Consider the following 21,116-nt stretch of genomic DNA (forward strand, 5'->3'; position numbering starts at 1 on the left):
TTAACCCTGTGGTAACCTCTAGCATCTCGTTTTGCATGCACACAACGTCTACATGGACTTAATGGCGCTTTGAGATTCACGTCCTGTAATGATGAGAGCCCAGTCTAGATTTTGGAGAGAGAAACATTCCATCCGAGAATAAACGGTCCCGAACATCATGTTTTGGAATGGTCGATAACTTGCTCTCTTCGTGAAATCTTGATCGTGTGGAAAACATAATTTGAAATCGAAAGACGGACGCGTTGCAATTTATATATATCATATCCCCTTCTGTAGTGATCTACAAGATTCCATACACGTGTTGCACATCGATATGTGCGTAGAGTCGCAAGGGTATCATTGCTCCCTCTAACAGTGGAGTAGACAAACGCCCTGAGATTTCCATTGAAACACATGCATTCTAACATGATTCTGTAGTTTAGTCCTCACGTAAAACATTTCTCTTCGTCAACAATGGGAAGAGATAAAGACTGCAACACGTGGCATTATAAGTGCTCGCCTACTACATTGCGGGACATTATTTCTAGCTCTGAAATTAAATTTTGTTTCACACCCTCAAAAAAAGGCATGGATTTGATAAATCTGCCCCTTGTAGACCCGTTGTTGTTGTGTGTTTTTTTTTTGTGTGTGATATCATGATCGTGTTCATGTTCACGTGTGATGTTGATTGAGACTGAGAGAGAGAATGGAGCACAGGAGCTCACCAAATGGAGCATCGCACAATATTACATTGGACAATGTTGGAATACAATGGGACGGTGTAAAGTAGTCGAAAAGTGAAAGTGAAATGGAGGACTGATACCGCGGGACACCCGTGGGAAACTTTCTAGTGTCGGGGGCTCATCATTCTAGCCATACACGCGATGTACAGGAGGGAGTAGATGATGCGCAGTGTCTTTATTCACTGCATGCTAGGCAATGCTAGTAGCAGACCACTTGATCTCCCCTCCCCCCCCCCCCCCGTCCCACGCAGTAGGAATGATACCTATATTTATATCAAGCATCATTATACCACCTGCGATTTTGCTGCTCTAATTGTTGTGGCTCTGAAACAAAACAAACAAAACAAAAACAAAACAAAAACACACTTTGACTGTTCACCATACTATATAACAGAATCAAAAAAAAAAAAAGTAGATCACACGAATAGTCAACACTTCGATGTTGCAGAGCAGGTGTATCCTATTTTTGCCCTTTGTCAGTATCTAAAATTTGTTTGTTTTTGTTTATATAGCCACAAAAAGTGTGGTGAACTTGTTCTTTATAAACTCCCTCATTTGTACAATATGGGCTTAAGTATGGATTGACATCTCACTTCTTTACAATTCCGTTCTCTTAACAAATCTTCCACGAGGAATCAGCCTTGTTTTGAACAACTTCGTGAACATGCAGAAAAAAAAAATCCATAAAAGCATTTTTTGCGTTGTTCTTAACATCTTAACAACGGAGAAACATGCAAGTATTGATGCAGAACTGTGCCTAAATGATAATGATTTGTCTATCATGCGTACTATATTTTATGCCAGCGAGTAGTGATTTCACCACATGTTGCATCTACCCCCCCCCCCTTCATGGTCCTACAGCTTCAAAAAAAAAAAAAAAAAAAAAGAGAAGAAAACCCCCAAAACAGTCTGTCTGTTTGTAACACTGATGCATAATTCAATGCATGCAAACATTTGTCAAACATGTCTTAAAGGCATAATTTACCATTTGCAGATGAAACTAAAACCCAGCATTAGTGCTTTAAAATAGTTCTAACATGTGAGTTACGGATAGAAACAACCACTGTAAAAATATGAATTCATATAATCGATGTTAAGTATTGTTAAATACACAAAATGTGAACGATAGATATAATAAGAATGCTTCCAGACTAAACCGTCTACAGTTATGGTTTATTGAGAAAAATACTGATATATCCTTGTATTTTAGGATTTATTGCAAAAATTTTATATTTTAGGATGTTTTGTGATACAACAGATGTACACATATGCATCAAAGGTGATATCTTGAAAATTTTTAAAATCACTGTTCCAAAGGTAAACTGGACCTTTAAAATTCTTATCTTACAAACAAAATATCACATGCAGAGCTGATAAACTAACGGAATTTTGTATTATTATCTTGTAACTGCAAACCATCCTGCAATACGTCAAAACACTAAGACAAGAGTTGGAGTTTAATCATCCACTTAACAAATTCGATTCACCATCAACACTTATAAATACTTTGTCATGAAATATTCGGCTAGATGAATATAACCATAATAATATTATGTTTATTTACGTGTGTTATCAAACAATCAACCACTAACTGCTTTACAGTTAAGCACTTCTGCCTAAAAGGAAAAACGCAGTATCTGATGTTTTTGTAGATTTTATTTTTCCATAAAAACAATAGATAATCAATCCTCTTTCAAGTGATGAATTCATTTTCTATAAAAAGACGTAAGAAACCCATTCTTATATATAATTTCAAAAACTCATATCTACATTGCACAGTCGGCTATGGGTTTCCCCAAGGAAGAAGAAAAAAAAAAACGGTATCTGCATCCTCCGTAAAGTAAAAATGCAGAATCTACAAAGCTTATTTTAAGATATTTTGAGATAAGTAAAGTCTCCATTGTTTGTACTGATGATGCTACACATCTTATCAAAACACTCTTCATCAATATCATTATGTACAAGATATTCAATACGACCACGAAGAAATGAGACGGAATTTTACGTGGTTTACTACGCAAATGTCATTTTCTGTAAAATACGTAATTTGTTATGAAGGCTATATACATTTTTATACCGCTAAACAGCTAGTTGTGTAATGGGTTTAGAATATGTAGCGTATTCATTATCAGAGTATAACCTTACAATAAAATAATATCATCAAATCAAATATACCGCTGTGCTCTTGTAATCTTCATGGCAGGAGCTAACTGAAAATGACTACCAAATTATTTTTGGTTTAGGAGCTCCTCTTGCCATGTATCATGTACATTGTTGTTTCTTTTTTTTTGTCTCCTTGTTCACTTGTTGCTTCGTACACTATATGAAATGATGACTAAAATATGATGTAAGGTACGCATGACGATCGCTTTTGGAATTTTGAGGTGTTGAAATCATCGCTTCAGTTGAAACTACTTGATTTTCACGTCATGCATTTACACACCAAGAAATACGGGTTCAAATTTAAAATTTTAAAATTGTCTCTGTACAACCACCCAGTAGGGTGCAAATTTGCACCCCAATAAACAATTTGCACCCTTAGAGGTGCAATACACTGAATTTTGAACCTACAGGGGTGCACATTTGCACCCTCAGTTTTGTGCAAATCAAGGGTGCAAACGTGCACCATAAACAGTACATTGTGAATTGAAAATTTGAACCACGAGTACCAAGGTTTTACTCGTAAGATCAAACTTACACTCTGATGGATATGTCTGCATCTTTGTAGGTACAAACATAAATATCAAGAGATTTAATTTTCTACTTGCATAATACAAGGTGCAACTGTGCACCCCAGGGTGCTGCTATAGCGACAAATAGGGTGCAAATTTGAACCTTTACTTTTCAGTGTGTGCGCAACCAATATTTCCGTACTGTGTTGTGAAGCCATATAATATATCATTATTATGTCTGATATAGATATTGTTTGTGTAATTTTACGCCTATAATCTAATCGAGTTGCGACTTTACGCCTTAAGGTAACACGTAGTAGTTTGCTCAAAAAAAAAGAAAGAAGAAGAGAAAACCGCCGCCTCTACACTTACCCATAAATTGATGAATCCCAATGAACGCAGACGAAGTTAGTTACATGATTCAAGAACATTATTTTTGTGTGTCTGTGTTTGTTCTTGTATTTTTTTTTCGATAACAAAGCTAGGGCACCGATGTGACTGGGGCTTTACACCCACACGTACCCCTGGGACAAAACTCAGCCCAGACACAGTGCCAGAGTAACGCGAAGAAGGAAATGAGTGCCCTATCGGAACTTAATGCCGGAAGTGTGACATAGTTTTAAAGGAAGAATCAATGTCTATTAGAAGAAAGCTGGTCGCCTGCAGAATAAAATCCATTGACCGGCCATACAAAACCAGCCGTAGTAAAAAAAAAAAAACAAAACAAAAAACAAAAAAAAACAAACAAAAACAACAACAACAACAACAAAAAAACAACAAACCCTCCCCAAAAAAAAAACAAAAAAAAAAAAAAAAACAAACAAATGAACAAACAGTAAAACTGCTGAATGCCAAATCTAAATTCAAAGGAATTCATTTAAAGCGGGTCAATTCATTGTCCAAATGACATTCCGGGGAATTTTTATTTCTGTCATGAATTTTCCATGCAAGCATCACACACGTACATCCTAAAACAAATTTATGCAGATTTCTGAAAACTATCGTGAAACTACTCAGTAATGGAAAGTTGTTCTCTAACTATACCATGTTGTCCAAAGTGTCGCTCGAAAGGCTGGCTGTCTTGCCCATCCTGACTGTGAAATCTCCAGCGCTCCTCATTTGCCTGAATATAAAACAAAAAAAAAAATGCACGAACACGAAAATAGAAAAGGTTAATGTAAAAGGACCAAGGAACCAAAGATATACATGAAGTACATAATGGCGAATCATGCGACTGTAAATTTTTATGGACTACTTGATTTTGATTATATGATTATTTCTCGTTGTACAGAGGCAAATAAAGGAATAATCTGTGCAAAGGTACCAATACAAATAACATAGAAAGTTTCAATTGCATAAAGAGTGAGTTCATGAGCATATTCGCAACGACATGCAGTAAGAAAAAGAAATAACTGAATATTTAAAAAAAAAAGAATAAATGTTACAATAATTCCATGCACAAAGGAACTATCTAACAACCACAAACTTTGGGCAGACCTACAGCTGTAATACTGGCGATCAGGTGATTAGAGTAACAGTATTGTTTCCATGTCTGTTAACTTTGCTGATTTTACCCTAGTTTCATCTCTGGCCACATAACTTCCACAGCGTAGCGAACTTTGCTTTAAAGAATGGTGGCAGATAGAGTCATACGGGAAGATAGGGATGATTTTTTTTCTTCCTATGTCACACTCATGTGCTTAGATATAAATGTAAGTCAAGGGTCGTCGCAATGCAGACATTGCTGTAACTGAAGCCGAGTGTCAATATTCTAAGCCATAAATCATTCTCATGACGGAAATAGCTTCTGAGGCTTAAAATGTCATTCATCAACCGGGTCCAGATTATCACACTCACTCACTCTCACTCAGATCTTTTAGTATCCCCTCATAGACACCAACGTACACACCTGCACACAAAATGCACACAAAGAGGGTTGCTCGTTTTTGCTATTTTTGTTGGTTTGTTTTAACATCTCATCAGCGATACGAATGGAATGTCTACAATGTTTCTATCAGTAGACGTAATCTCTTCCGTGAATGACGATTCCCGATCAGAAGTGTTTGCAGTAATAAGCACATATTATTGTGCAGAATATTGTTCATTAATTCAACATGGATATAGTACAAGGAAAAAAGAAGATGAGAATCTTTATATACCAAAGGTAAAGACGGGCTTGGGAAAAGAGTGTTTATCTTACCTAGGTATACAATTTTTTGGAATGACCTACCAATCAAAATTAGGAAGAAACCATCAAGGTCAAGTTTTCGAAAAGCTGTCGTAGAACTTTTGTTAGAAAGTTAATGTACTCCTGACATTTTGTTAGCATATATTTTACCTTTTTAAATGTAAATACTATTTTTTCGCTATATATAGACATTGTTTATGTTTTTGATATACATGGATTAGAGATTATTATCAGTAGATTCATTACGTCACAAACTGTTCATTTAATCAGATATTTTTGTTTCCTTTCTTTAGAACTAGAGTTATTGATAATTGGTAATCGTAACACATTAATGAAGGGTAATAAACTAAGAAATAATTATACTTTATAACTGCATAAACTGTAAGGGGGCGGACTTGACTAGCATTCATGCTATTTTCTGGTTCCTATTATCCTCGCTTTTTTATGTAACTGATACGACTATAAACATGTACAATGATTGTTATTGCACTGGATAATAAATTCATTCATTCATTCATTCATTCACATCAATTTCTTAATCCTACAACACGAATGGTAAATAAGCCAGTCACCAGATAAATCAAGTAAATCGGCTTTAAAACGCGGATACCGTATATCGATATACCAAACAACTGCATTAACAAACTTAAACAGAAAACCTAAAATTTCGGAAATTTTTCAAGTGAATAATATTTGCTAAATCTTCAATTGATGGGAGTAGGCCCTATGTCATAGTAGATTTAAAATTATGTGTCGTAAAACTATAATATGGAACTTTGATCAGTGAATTTTCATTTGATATATAGCAGCGTTCGTCAATCTGACTCGAGTGTTTTGATTGTACTCTATCATTTAACTCTTTCTCTGCAATGACTTTGGACATTGCGTACAGGGCTATGGGGCTTTCTATGCCAGTTTCTGTGCCAGTCACTCGAAGGACATAAATGGGTTGAAGGGGTCAATTTGAATACTGAACACCATTGCACTGATTTTGACACCACTTTGATGTAACTTTCTTACACAAAAATACTTGAGGCACAGTTAGTTGCCATGGTTACAACTTTTAGCAGAAATCACGGTCTTTCTCCTTGTTTGTTTTTTCAGTTATATGAGGGGGATGAAAAAAGTATTATCCATGTGTATTCACGTGTATGTTTGAATATGCATTTCGATTTTCAATATTTATGTGTATTTGACCCAATGGAAGAACAGAATCATTCTAATAATTAATCTGATATGGGTAATTAATCCATTCATTTTGTAATCCTTGATTATTCATGTATATGATTTGAGTTTTCCTTGCATCTTATTTTTAATGTGAAATGGGAAATAGACAAACAATAAACAACTCATAACAGACAGACCAGGGAATGTGCATCCTTTACGATACTACTACCCTGTTCATAACTGGTTACTTTGGCTTGCTGGGATGGCAGACAGTATGGGGCCATTAATAGTCACAGATGTTAAAGTAAAGCGGTAAATCTGTTTTCTTTTCTCGAGCATGTTTTGTTCTGGTTTTTTCTTTGTTTCTGTTTATGTTGCATCGGCGCATAGCATAAAGACCACTGGGAGATTTCAATTTCCAGAAATTGGTTGCTCCATCTTCAAGGAAGTTATTACATTAAATGGTTTGCCAGAGCAGTTTAATATCCGTATCGACACTTGCACTCTCTCGTTACAGCACAGGATATGTCCTAGTTTTACGTTTTTTCTCAACCCAAACTACATTCAGACGCACGTGTACTTGTTGTACCAGGGAGGTTGAGTTTCCACCTCCTCGTTTGTACACGTGGAATCATTTTTTTTTCTCCTAACGTCTATCTATAACGAAAAATCAGACATAATAGCTAGTCTTTAAAGAATAACTATACATATATACATTATTTAAATTTATGAAATTCTTCCGTCGAGATGTTTTCATTGCAACTGATTGACAAATTGCCCTACATCGACGTAAATAAGCACTGAATTGATCAGTGTTTTAGAAGTAGCCATGATAAAAAATCATGGGCGTACATACTCCAGCAGGATTCGAACCTACGACCTCCTGATCACCGGACAGGCGTCATCTCCACTAGACCACCGAGTTTTCGCCCGACAGCAAGTGTTGGTTCTAATCCTTATATCATGCAGCGGGTACTGCTTTGTTATTCAAATTTATGAAATTCTTCCGTCGAGATGTTTTCATTGCAACTGATTGACAAATTGCCCTACCTCGACGTAAATAAGCACTGAATTGATCAGTGTTTTAGTAGTAGCCATGATAAAAAATCATGGGCGTACATACTCCAGCAGGATTCGAACCTACGACCTCCTGATCACCGGACAGGCGTCATCTCCACTAGACCACCGAGCTTTCGCCCGACAGCAAGTGTTGGTTCTAATCCTTATATCATGCAGCGGGTACTGCTTTGTTATTCAAATTTATGAAATTCTTCCGTCGAGATGTTTTCATTGCAACTGATTGACAAATTGCCCTACATCGACGTAAATAAGCACTGAATTGATCAGTGTTTTAGTAGTAGCCATGATAAAAAATCATGGGCGTACATACTCCAGCAGGATTCGAACCTACGACCTCCTGATCACCGGACAGGCGTCATCTCCACTAGACCACCGAGCTTTCGCCCGACAGCAAGTGTTGGTTCTAATCCTTATATCATGCAGCGGGTACTGCTTTGTTATTCAAATTTATGAAATTCTTCCGTCGAGATGTTTTCATTGCAACTGATTGACAAATTGCCCTACATCGACGTAAATAAGCACTGAATTGATCAGTGTTTTAGTATTAGCCATGATAAAAAAAATCATGGGCGTACATACTCCAGCAGGATTCGAACCTTCGACCTCCTGATCACCGGACAGGCGTCATCTCCACTAGACCACCGAGCTTTCGCCCGACAGCAAGTGTTGGTTCTAATCCTTATATCATGCAGCGGGTACTGCTTTGTTATTCAAATTTATGAAATTCTTCCGTCGAGATGTTTTCATTGCAACTGATTGACAAATTGCCCTACATCGACGTAAATAAGCACTGAATTGGTCAGTGTTTTAGTAGTAGCCATGATAAAAAAATCATGGGCGTACATACTCCAGCAGGATTCGAACCTACGACCTCCTGATCACCGGACAGGCGTCATCTCCACTAGACCACCGAGCTTTCGCCCGACAGCAAGTGTTGGTTCTAATCCTTATATCATGCAGCGGGTACTGCTTTGTTATTCAAATTTATGAAATTCTTCCGTCGAGATGTTTTCATTGCAACTGATTGACAAATTGCCCTACATCGACGTAAATAAGCACTGAATTGATCAGTGTTTTAGTAGTAGCCATGATAAAAAATCATGGGCGTACATACTCCAGCAGGATTCGAACCTACGACCTCCTGATCACCGGACAGGCGTCATCTCCACTAGACCACCGAGCTTTGCCCGACAGCAAGTGTTGGTTCTAATCCTTATATCATGCAGCGGGTACTGCTTTGTTATTCAAATTTATGAAATTCTTCCGTCGAGATGTTTTCATTGCAACTGATTGACAAATTGCCCTACATCGACGTAAATAAGCACTGAATTGATCAGTGTTTTAGTAGTAGCCATGATAAAAAAAATCATGGGCGTACATACTCCAGCAGGATTCGAACCTACGACCTCCTGATCACCGGACAGGCGTCATCTCCACTAGACCACCGAGCTTTCGCCCGACAGCAAGTGTTGGTTCTAATCCTTATATCATGCAGCGGGTACTGCTTTGTTATTCAAATTTATGAAATTCTTCCGTCGAGATGTTTTCATTGCAACTGATTGACAAATTGCCCTACATCGACGTAAATAAGCACTGAATTGATCAGTGTTTTAGTAGTAGCCATGATAAAAAAATCATGGGCGTACATACTCCAGCAGGATTCGAACCTACGACCTCCTGATCACCGGACAGGCGTCATCTCCACTAGACCACCGAGCTTTCGCCCGACAGCAAGTGTTGGTTCTAATCCTTATATCATGCATGTATGTACGCCCATGATTTTTTATCATGGCTACTACTAAAACACTGATCAATTCAGTGCTTATTTACGTGGATGTAGGGCAATTTGTCAATCAGTTGCAATGAAAACATCTCGACGGAAGAATTTCATAAATTTGAATAACAAAGCAGTACCCGCTGCATGATATAAGGATTAGAACCAACACTTGCTGTCGGGCGAAAGCTCGGTGGTCTAGTGGAGATGACGCCTGTCCGGTGATCAGGAGGTCGTAGGTTCGAATCCTGCTGGAGTATGTACGCCCATGATTTTTTATCATGGCTACTACTAAAACACTGATCAATTCAGTGCTTATTTACGTCGATGTAGGGCAATTTGTCAATCAGTTGCAATGAAAACATCTCGACGGAAGAATTTCATAAATTTGAATAACAAAGCAGTACCCGCTGCATGATATAAGGATTAGAACCAACACTTGCTGTCGGGCGAAAGCTCGGTGGTCTAGTGGAGATGACGCCTGTCCGGTGATCAGGAGGTCGTAGGTTCGAATCCTGCTGGAGTATGTACGCCCATGATTTTTTATCATGGCTACTACTAAAGCACTGATCAATTCAGTGCTTATTTACGTCGATGTAGGGCAATTTGTCAATCAGTTGCAATGAAAACATCTCGACGGAAGAATTTCATAAATTTGAATAACAAAGCAGTACCCGCTGCATGATATAAGGATTAGAACCAACACTTGCTGTCGGGCGAAAGCTCGGTGGTCTAGTGGAGATGACGCCTGTCCGGTGATCAGGAGGTCGTAGGTTCGAATCCTGCTGGAGTATGTACGCCCATGATTTTTTATCATGGCTACTACTAAAACACTGATCAATTCAGTGCTTATTTACGTCGATGTAGGGCAATTTGTCAATCAGGTGCAATGTATACATTATTTTCTCTGTTTCTTTCCTAAATTGCTTATGTATTCCATAATTATACTGGAAATATTCGATGAATTCATGACCATTTTTTTTTCTGTTTCACTAATGGTAGAGAAAAATGCTTACAATTAGGTTCGATTTCTGGAGGTTTGTTAATCCGAAAATGAAACAGGCATCGTTAATACTGTACTAAATTGAAGAAAATGTGCGTATCAACGAACCTTTGTAATTATGAACCTTACTTCGTGTTACGACTAAGGAAGTAACAAAGGTTTTTATTATTATTTCGGATTAACAAACAAACGGGATAACAAACTGTAACTTATTGGTATTGATAGGTTAGATGTTAGCTCGGGGGTGTTTGCATTTTTATTTATTTCTTACTCCTGCTTTTTTTTTTAATTCTTCACGCTGTCATGGGACCCCAGGTTCTGGGAAATGCAACATGTATGATAGTGTTGAATGCCTACATCATGACATTTTGCTATCATGACCACCAACCCACGCTGCCCTGGCTTCGAGTTGGCGGGACGGGGGTTAGGAATTTAGAACTGGCATTGGCCTGTGCATGCCACACAATGCATCATGTAGCGTGGCGGGCATGTATGTAAACGTGTTTTACTTTAGCTCGTATGCTACTCATCAGTCACAGGGTAGCTGACTGGCAGGCGTATAACTCTGTGTTCGTGTACAATGTCAATGTGATACACTACAGCTCGATGTATACTGTACTCTTCCTCATAGCAAAGGGTATAAAGAGCTTCTATGTATTGCACACAGGTATTTGTATGCTACTCTGAGTGTTATGTACAACCAGGGAGGTGTACAACAAAGGCGTTGCTAATGACTCGAGCATTATACGCTGAAATTGGTGTATGTTTATATGTGTCACAGGATGTCACGCATAAGTCAGTCCACTGATTGCTTGCAGATTTTTTTTTTTTTCGACGACGTGCGCAGCTTTCTATACCTAATCCATGCAAAAGAGATGTACGCACTTTTATAGTAAAATTTCACACATGGTTCGACGTATGCTAGTAAATTTGTTAATGTGCGCCCACCTTCTTACAAACACTAATTTTCATGTGGTCTTTTTTTACATCAACTGCTCTTCTTTGCCCCCCTTTTTTTAATGAAATAAAAGAACAAAGAAAAAAACTGTATCATTTGAGAGAAAAAAGTGTGTGTATATATATATATATATATATATATATATATATATATATATATATATATATCATGTGTTCAATCCTGGTAATCACTCTTATCTAAATTGACATGATACCACGATATCTTTGAAATTGAATAATTGATTGATCTGATAACATCTTGCAATCTTATATTGCTGCCAATATATGAGAACGTGGTCGACAATGTAGGCCTACTGATCTCAGATTAACGTATTCAGGCAAAGAAGGACAGATCCATGCAAGCGAGAGCTAGGTGCCTATTAAATATTCACACGGATGGTGATGCGCTGCCTTCACCTGCCAACGCACTACGAGCACAATAGTCAACATTGTTCCCTCTAAAGGCAAAAAGTTTAACTGTCTAATGCTTAACGAAGACGAGGAAGAGGGGAAAATGACAGAAGAGGAGGAAGAAGAAGAAGACAAATAGAAGTAGTAGGTATAGAGAAGAAGGTGGCGATGGAGGAGTACGTAGCGTAAAGAAAAAAAAATAATAGTAAAGAGGAAAAGAATGACGAGGAAAAGAATGACGAGGAGAAGAAACGATCACAGATACAAGAAGGATAAGAAATAAAGCACGTAACAAATGACAGTCACGCCTTCTCCGTATGATTTATACAACAAACTCCTCGCGATACTTTACCATACCGTGCCATTGCAGTAGCTTTACGATAAAATCAAAACAATTTCTGCAAACTGTAGCAACCAGTGCACTGGAACTCACTCGACAACTCAGACCAGCGGAAGAAGAAGAAGAACAAGAAAAGAAAAGAAAAATGTTGTATTCGTAGACCCCAATGCGGTAATCCTTCCAACCAGCGGATTTCCCTCGTCGAATCCCTATCAAAACCAAGAAAGGGTGCACTTGCCAAAAAGAACAGATGGCTGGGGGTACATAAAGAGACGACATCTTTACGCGAAGAACATTCATTCTTTTCTCCTTCTCCTCGGCTAGACTGCGAAGGTCACACCAATGTCAGGGTCAGCGCTGAAGAGCCAGACACGGAAGGGGGAGAAGGAAGGAGGGGGGGGGGGAGGGGAGGGCAAAATGTTCTGTCCCCAGAAGAGTGAGGATGGGGTAACAATGTGCCAGTGGGCTGGGGGATTGGTGGAGCACTGCCCTCGTGGTGTACCGCTTACATTATTCCCCTTTGTGTCACGACGGAAACAACAACAGAACAAGGGCACGAGGAAGTGTCGGTACGGATGAAAGATCCCTATGATCCCCTTAAGTCTTAGGACTTCTGTGTAGAATTTCAGGTTCATAGCCCTCATGTACTATATTTTGTCTTTCTGTGATAATTCTTCGTTGTTACCATATTAGATACGTCCACTCCATTACGTTTGCTGTAGTCATGGTAGTCTGGTTATACATCGCATTTACACAGACACGTTCCCTTATGTCTGTATTCACACTTTTTGAAGTACAATTACAAAAAAAAAAAAAAAAAAAAAAAACCCACCAAAAACAGACGTCTAAATAAACAAGCAAACACAATGTCGATTGACATTTCTGTTCGTTCTCGTGGCTAAGCTTCATGCTGCACTTTAATGTTTCTAACATGACAAAACATCACACAAACTGTAATCTTTTGACTGGGAGACTCAGATGACGAAAAGGTACATCACTAATAAAAATTGACGCGTCAAGGGACACACACACACACACACACACACACACACACACACATATATATTATTATTATTATTATTATTATTATTATTATTATTATTATGATTACTATTATTATTATTATTATTAGTAGTAGTAGTAGTAGTAGTAGTAGTAGTATTACAATAGCAGTTATGGCAGTTATGATAATTAACAACATGTATGTAGCGCATAAAACAGTGTAGGGCCCACACGTTACACGTTATAATCCTTGACAAAAGGAAAGACTGTACAAGTGATTATTGTAATAGAAATGAATTATAATGAAATACTTAAAACAGCTGTAAAACAACATATAATGTGCCATATACATACACACAGATAAAAACACAATGAGTTATTAATGTTCAGCTGAATCCATGGAAGCCATTTGCTAAACAAAACTTGATTCGTGGAAATTATTGATAATCCAGACACATGGAATAAAGAAAATAAAATAAAGAAAGAAAATAAAGCTCAAACGAGAGTAAACACTCTTTATAGAAAATGTGTTTTAATAATTGGTCAAAGGAATGGCAATATCATATTGCTCTGATAACAGGTTACGAGATGTAGTTTGTGTTCGCTGCTAATATTCTGAGCAAAATTCAACGAAATAAGTGACTGTAAGTTGTTGTTGTTGTTGTTGTTGTTTTTTTGCCCCTTTTCAGCGGCCCTGCACGCATGCAGCATGTATCAATAGAATCATCCATATATCCACATACCCTTCCCCTTCCCCTTTCCTCTTTACCTCATCATATATGTACGATATGAGGTAAAGATAAACAAGAGGATGAAAAATAAACAAGACAAAAAAATCCGACTACTATCATGAAACATATAGAGCGTGCCCTAGAGGTACAGAAGGAAGGATGAAAAAAAAATAATAAATGGAGCATCTATTTGGCTTGTTAGCTTGTTACCCTGCGGGTCACCACGGGGTGACATTGGCATTGAACGACGATGCAGATTACGGACAACAGGCGAACACAGGTGGACATACATGCCTAGTCTTACATATCTAGTCCCTTACCTGGACAGTGAACAAATTTAGACACAGGGCACATTCATTGATCACTGTAATCGTTTGAATATCGAACCAAAGTTACCCCCTACCCCTCCCACTATCGCAGAAAGGCATAAAGAATGAATAGCAATGAATAACAATGAATGCCGTAATTGTTATTGTCTGTTGTGTTGTACAAGGTCTGTGCGTAGTTACAGCGGCTTTGCTGTATGTGACGGGCTGAAATATTATATATACCGGTATAATCCCGACGGACTTAGATTTGGATTGTCTCGATTTGTTCCCATACGCATCTAAATACGCTGAATAATTGTTTGTGGTCAGTGGGTAATGCAAATATAATTCTGGCTCTCCTTGGGGTATATATATTTTTTTCCAAATCGAATTTGTATTCACAGGATACACAAAATAATCATGAACTTGTTATCCCGAAAAGTTACTCGATCCGTTTGTAGCTTGAGGCAAGGTTGTTTGATAGAACTTTAACGCTAACACGGCATAATCCATGATAGAGCTAACGAAATAAGATTCTGCAGACATCTTCTGTTGTGGTTATTACAAAGAAATGAATGTCCCCTGAAGCACACACACACACACACACACACACACACACACACTCACGCATACAAACTAAAACATTTTTTTTTCTTATTCTTGTAGGGACGCGGATCAGCAATTAAGTTATCAATGATGTGGAGCTATGAAGATTCACTTGATACGATTCACATGACATCATTAAAGGAATGCTATATTTTATGTTTGAGATGACGAATTAGGTTCTAACTTTTTGCACAAAAAAAAAATTGTATAGAATAATAAAGAGCATACAATTCTAAGAGGAATTTTAAGGTGTATTTGGTGAAATATCACTAGGGTTTGAAATGGCTGAGATGTCCAAAACCACCATTTATTAACCATTTATTACCATTTATTAAGACCGCTTTGTTTTGCTTTGTTTGTTTTTTTTTTGTATCTCAGTAATCTCTTAGCTCGATTTTCATCAGGTAAACTTTTAATTCCTCTTAAAATTGTATGCTCTTTAATGTTTCATATAAGTGGTTCAGTATTATTTTGCTAAAAAGGTTAAGACCTCTATCCCCATCTCAACCAAAACCATACCATCCCTTTAACCTTGAGACAAGGAGAAATCATATAGCGTATCATGTTGTCCAGAAAGAGAGAGAGAAAGATATTGAGATAACAGTGTAAGCACATGGATACGAACAGGAAGAAAGCGCGAAGGGAGACATAACAAAGAGAGGAAGACAAGTGAAAACACTGGGGGCTCAAATGAGCATCGAACATTAGAAGAGACTCAAGGGGCGAAGAATAAAAGGGGCGAGGAAGAGAGAACATTAGGAGGGATGCGGCGGGGTGAGAACGTGTCTCTCAGACTGGCATAAAGCCAACTGAGCCCGGCTTTCTCAACTTGAACCTGATGGATGATGGTGGTGGCGGTGTAGAGGAGTAGTAGTAGGAGGAGGAGGAGGAGGAGGAGGAGGAACGCGTCTGACCTTTGACACGCGTTCGCGTGGCACACCTGTGAAAATGCGGAGAGCTCCCAACAAGCACGCCGAGAGGGACCCGTCTTCTCGTGTGCGCACGATATCATGGCACCATGCTGGTCGGTGCGTGTGCTGCGCGGCACGAGAGCCAGTAGCCTGCCCCCACGATCACTGACTCTGCTTTTGTGTTACTGGGGTTCTGATCAAGGTTTAGCGGTTGAGCAGTCACAGCGCACCAAGGAGGTACTAGTTCCTCCTTAAAGTACCACATTGATACCTCCTTCGTAACTCCTTGCTCGTACATGGGAGAGCAACTCCTTCCATAACGATAACAACATGAGTGCCTCTTCGTAAATGGTGCACGTTATCTGCGATGGCGAGTTGTTTTCCCACCAAAATATCATAGAATTCCATTCCATCTAGCTCTTGATCAAGTGAAGGCACTGCACTGGAAATCTGAGACTGGTTTGCAATTCAATATTCTAGGCATCTGTAGCCCTCCTGGAATGACATGTTTTTCCAGAAGCACTGTGTGTGTGTGTGTGTGTGTGTGTGTGTTTTATTCATTGTCTCTATCTTTCTTTTACTGATTATTGTTCTTTCATTTATCTTTTCTCTCTCTTTCTTGTTTTTTTTTTCTCTCTTTTTAAATGACCGGAACTTTCTCGTTGTTTATGCGGCAGTTGTCTCCATAATGATGTTGAAGTTTTGTTTTTGTTTTTCACCAGGCGTTACCAAGATGATCACATTTTTTTTTTATATATATTTAAAACTTATATACCAATACGACAGAACGCTGAAGTGAGAATGATTAGAGAAAGGAAGAGAGGCATTAATAGGCAATGTAATCAACTGGGATTATCCATAAACGAAGAAAATCAACATCATATCAGAATCAAAATAGGGTTACTCCTGACGTAGGTTATCAACCGGGTAACTTGATAAAGACAATCCGAATCCTCCCGTGAAGACACACGGCGTGGCTAAATAAAGATACCAGTGGTCCATCTTGTCATTTCTCGGTCAGGTTGTGATTTGTGCCTTGTTGTTTAGACCCATAGAGGTTGGGGTGACGAGTGACATTGGTGGAATAAACTTGGTTGTTATGTCCGCCATCCTTACAGAAAGGAAAAAAGGGGGAGGGTTGAAGGAGATTCTAGTACGCACCTTAATAGAAATATTTTTTTTTCAACATTCTATACACTCCATTGATTTGATGTGATTTATGTTCTTTCTATAACTACTAAACTAACAAAACGACTGATTAATCATGCAGTCATGTTTTTGTATCGTTCAAGTGCTTATGATCTGTATTTCTCACCCTAAATTGTTTTCATAACACAGGTACAGAGATATTGACAGGCTCAGCAGTTTCTCAGAATGCCAAAAGCCAACCCAAATTATCCAGTTGGAGCGTATCAAATCCTCTCTTACCACGTCACTTGAGGCTTGTGTTTCCTGGACGTTAAGACCACAGGTAAGCCGAAATCCAAATCGAACGCAAGCATACCAAACCTGACCCAGTCTAACCGAACCCGACGTGATGCGATCGTCCAAGGCAAACGTCCAACACAAAAGGTCCAACCAAACCTATAAGCAATTCGACCCAGACCAATAATTACCCTACCGTAACAGCATAACTCAACAAAACCGAATCCAACACTACCACAAATGACCTGATCCAATATGGACTCCTTCGAGGAGACGTTGGGGCTCAGTGAAATCGGACTCTCAAACGTGAAGTTCCTGGTTCGAGTCCACTGACTGTATGGTCGTGTCCCAGGTGAGGCCCTTTGTCGTTTTATTAAAGTCCTTCGGAGATGACTGAAAACGTCAGTGCCGTAGCTGCTTGAATAGAAGCCTTTTACATTTCCTTAGTGGCCATAACAATTAAACCAAATCAAAAAACAAACGACAATACAAACTTATCAACCCATCATGAATATGCATTCATGTAAATTAAGTATAACTTCAGCGCACGAGGGGTAGAAAGTTTTCTTTTCGAAAAGACATGGCGCTCGAGGGGAAAGATAAGGTTCAGTTGTTGTTACTCAAAGAAAGTCTGGTGGTGACATGTTTGGTGTCAGTGATGATACATGTGATGTGTTGAGCTGACATGCACTGTCATTTTTTCCTCTTCTCCATAACAACTTGGGGCTTGTCCGGGAAATGAACCCGAGACCTCTCGCAGAAAAGATGATGGCAACTAAACAACACGTCACACATATCTTCAGTGACACCAAACAGATCACCACCAAACTTTGTTGGAGTAACAGCAACTGAACTTTATTCTTCCCCTCGAGCGCCGTAGTCAATCCAGTTGTGTAACCGTAATCAAAATGAATCAAACGAACTAACCTCACAATCTCGCTAAAAACCAAACCTTCCGCAACCTTACTCAACTAATCCAAGCCAAACTGAAGCGGAGCACAGCAAAGCAAAGCAAAGCAGACCAAACCCAACCGCACTGAATAAAGCAAACCTAATTGTTTCATACACCAAAACTATACTGCTTTGGACATTATCAATCAGCAATTTGATGATGATATTGTGCGACTAAAATATAGTGAAATATAGCAGTTTTTGCAGGGAAAAAGATGTTATTTTTGAGACATTAATGAGTTTCATTTTCTCAAATGATTTACCTCTCTTTGTATTGCATCTTTATATTTACCTTTGCACTTGGTGTAATCTGATCCTCAATATCTTCGCGTCTAAACATCACATCACTGCATGGTACGGTTTGTAATGCTTGTAGAATGCACGAAAAGTGTATTGGTAGGACTGTCTTTTGGTTTTTTTAATTTTATTTCCTGACTCAATCAGAAGACAGTTGTATCGTTTTTGGATGTTTGAAGGTCGACAAGTGCAGTCATATTTACGGCATCATAGGCGCTTCGCTACATTGGAAACAAACAAGAAGTCCTTTCCGACGGTGACTGCAATTATCACAAGTCACAATATTTACACAGATGTCTGTGACACGAAATCCAGGTCGTATGATCTTCATTCTGGGTCTTTCGCTGGGTACCAAGAAGTCCAGGAATATCCGCCGATGACGGAAGGGATTTTGTAAAAGGAGGGCTGGTGACTTTTAAAGCCGAAAATCACGGTCAACAAAAAGACGAATTTATAGTGTCTGATTATTAAGGAAAGCGCAAAAGTAATGTTGAAGGACGGACAGCGACAGATTACCAATGCCGGAGGTTTGGTTTTAGCAGGATATCAGAGTAGAGAAGAAATCCGTTCGTTCCTAAAACGTAATTTAACCGAAGCTACGTTGCAAAAACCTCAGTTCGCATGTCAAGGCTCTCACATACATTGATTCAAAATCAATTTCAATAGGATATTATGTGTCATAATACAGATACACATACGTTGATATGAAATAATCCGGGGGTGGAGGTGCATGCCCTTTCAAGGTGACAAGTAAATGACAATAATGCCCAACATGAAGTGATGAAAAGTTGATAACATTCGAATGACAATTTCATTCAGGTAACTGCGGATGTATTTGAATATGGAGTAAACACACACACACACACACACACAGACACATACAAACATACATGCGCAAAAGCATTCATAAATCTATATACTTGATTGACGTTGTAAGTCAAGGACTTTAATCATAACGAAAACATAAGCGTAGAATAGGAAGATGTGTCCGCCTCTTTCTCCTTCTCTGTTAGACCGTCAACATTCGTTGTCAGCGTGTGATGGTGGTTGTGGTGGTCGCCACGCCATAAATTACATCATGTTATTGGCTGCTTCCACTGTCAAGGGGACACGCTTTTTTTTCCCTACCATATTTGGAGAGACAAAAGTGCCATCAAGACGCGTGGTCCGCAGCGACAGTAACAAAACAAAACAGAACAAGATAAAAATGATGTGCATCTCCGTATTCGCACGAATGGAAATATGTTTCATTTCTCTCCGCAGCGAAGAACCACCCAAGAGGTTATTTACGGACACAGACAAGACTGATAAATACTTGTGGACGCTTAAAGCACAATGCAAGTATTTACTTGCAAAACCTGTCTCTTTCTTACCACAGCATGAACATATCGCATTAAAGTGTAGACCTACATCTTCTCCAAGACCGAATGCACAACTGTAGTAAGCAATGAATTTATAGTTGTTGTTTGTATATATTCAATGCCCTGAACATTCTTTTTGTAGTACTACCGAGAAGTGTGTTATTCCATTTATTTAGGCAAGATATCAGCTGAGGGTGAGCTACTTCGTTGATTTCAAGAACAGAAGGCTAGTTGAAAAAAGCAAATAGATAAAATGACAAATTAACACGTGTAACGTAACAGGTCTATTGAAAAGAAAGCAAGCGTATAATTTACCACCTCAATCACTAAGAACGTGAATTACTCTTTGTTTGTGAATCTTGCTCAATGTTATATTATTTTAGAAGTTGTAATACAGCTAAAGATACCGGGGATAGTCTCTTGTCTCATCACTGAAGGGCAACTGCATGCTCCCTGCACCTCTCCTAAACTAGATCACTTGTTATGATAAACTCCGACCAGCTATGAAAAACACCAGTGGTTTCTTCCAATTTGCTTGTTTGTATTTCTTCGACATACACATACGTATGATTTTTCCTCTCCCAGGGGGGCACCCATCGACGCTCCACGCCCATGGGAATGAGGTCAGGTTGATCGGAAGGGTAACCACTCTCCTCCCACACCTGCCAAAGGAGACATTGCTGTCCGGCCACTGGAAGAGGTTTGCCAGTAAAATTTGCTCTTTGATAACCCCTGGATGACTTTTACGAAACGAAATTTGTCGAAGCAATTTCATTCTTTACAATTTAACTTTGGCACCTAAATAAATAAATAAATAAATAAATAAATAAATAAATAAATAAATAGATAGATAAATAAATAAATAAATAAATAAATAAATAAATAAATAAAACGTTGCCTTAGCATTGATATTGTGCAATTTCATTACTATGTACCAAACTTACTTACTAAGTTCACAAAACCAACAAAAAGAGAATATATAAACATACATTTACACTCTTTGAATGATGAAATCCTTAACATTGCAATATTCAGCTCGTCTTCTTCTATTTAACTCATCAAACCATCTTCGCACAATCTGTGTAAGATTATTGCAAAGTATTGTCGCTACCCTTGACTCGTAAGAAATATTCACTGTTGAGGATCTCAAAGTATCTATACTAATTTACAAAGTAACAAAAGCATGAAGACAAGGATGCTAGATTGAAGA

Source organism: Diadema setosum, chromosome 9, assembly GCF_964275005.1.
Source record: "Diadema setosum chromosome 9, eeDiaSeto1, whole genome shotgun sequence".
Taxonomy (NCBI): domain Eukaryota; kingdom Metazoa; phylum Echinodermata; class Echinoidea; order Diadematoida; family Diadematidae; genus Diadema; species Diadema setosum.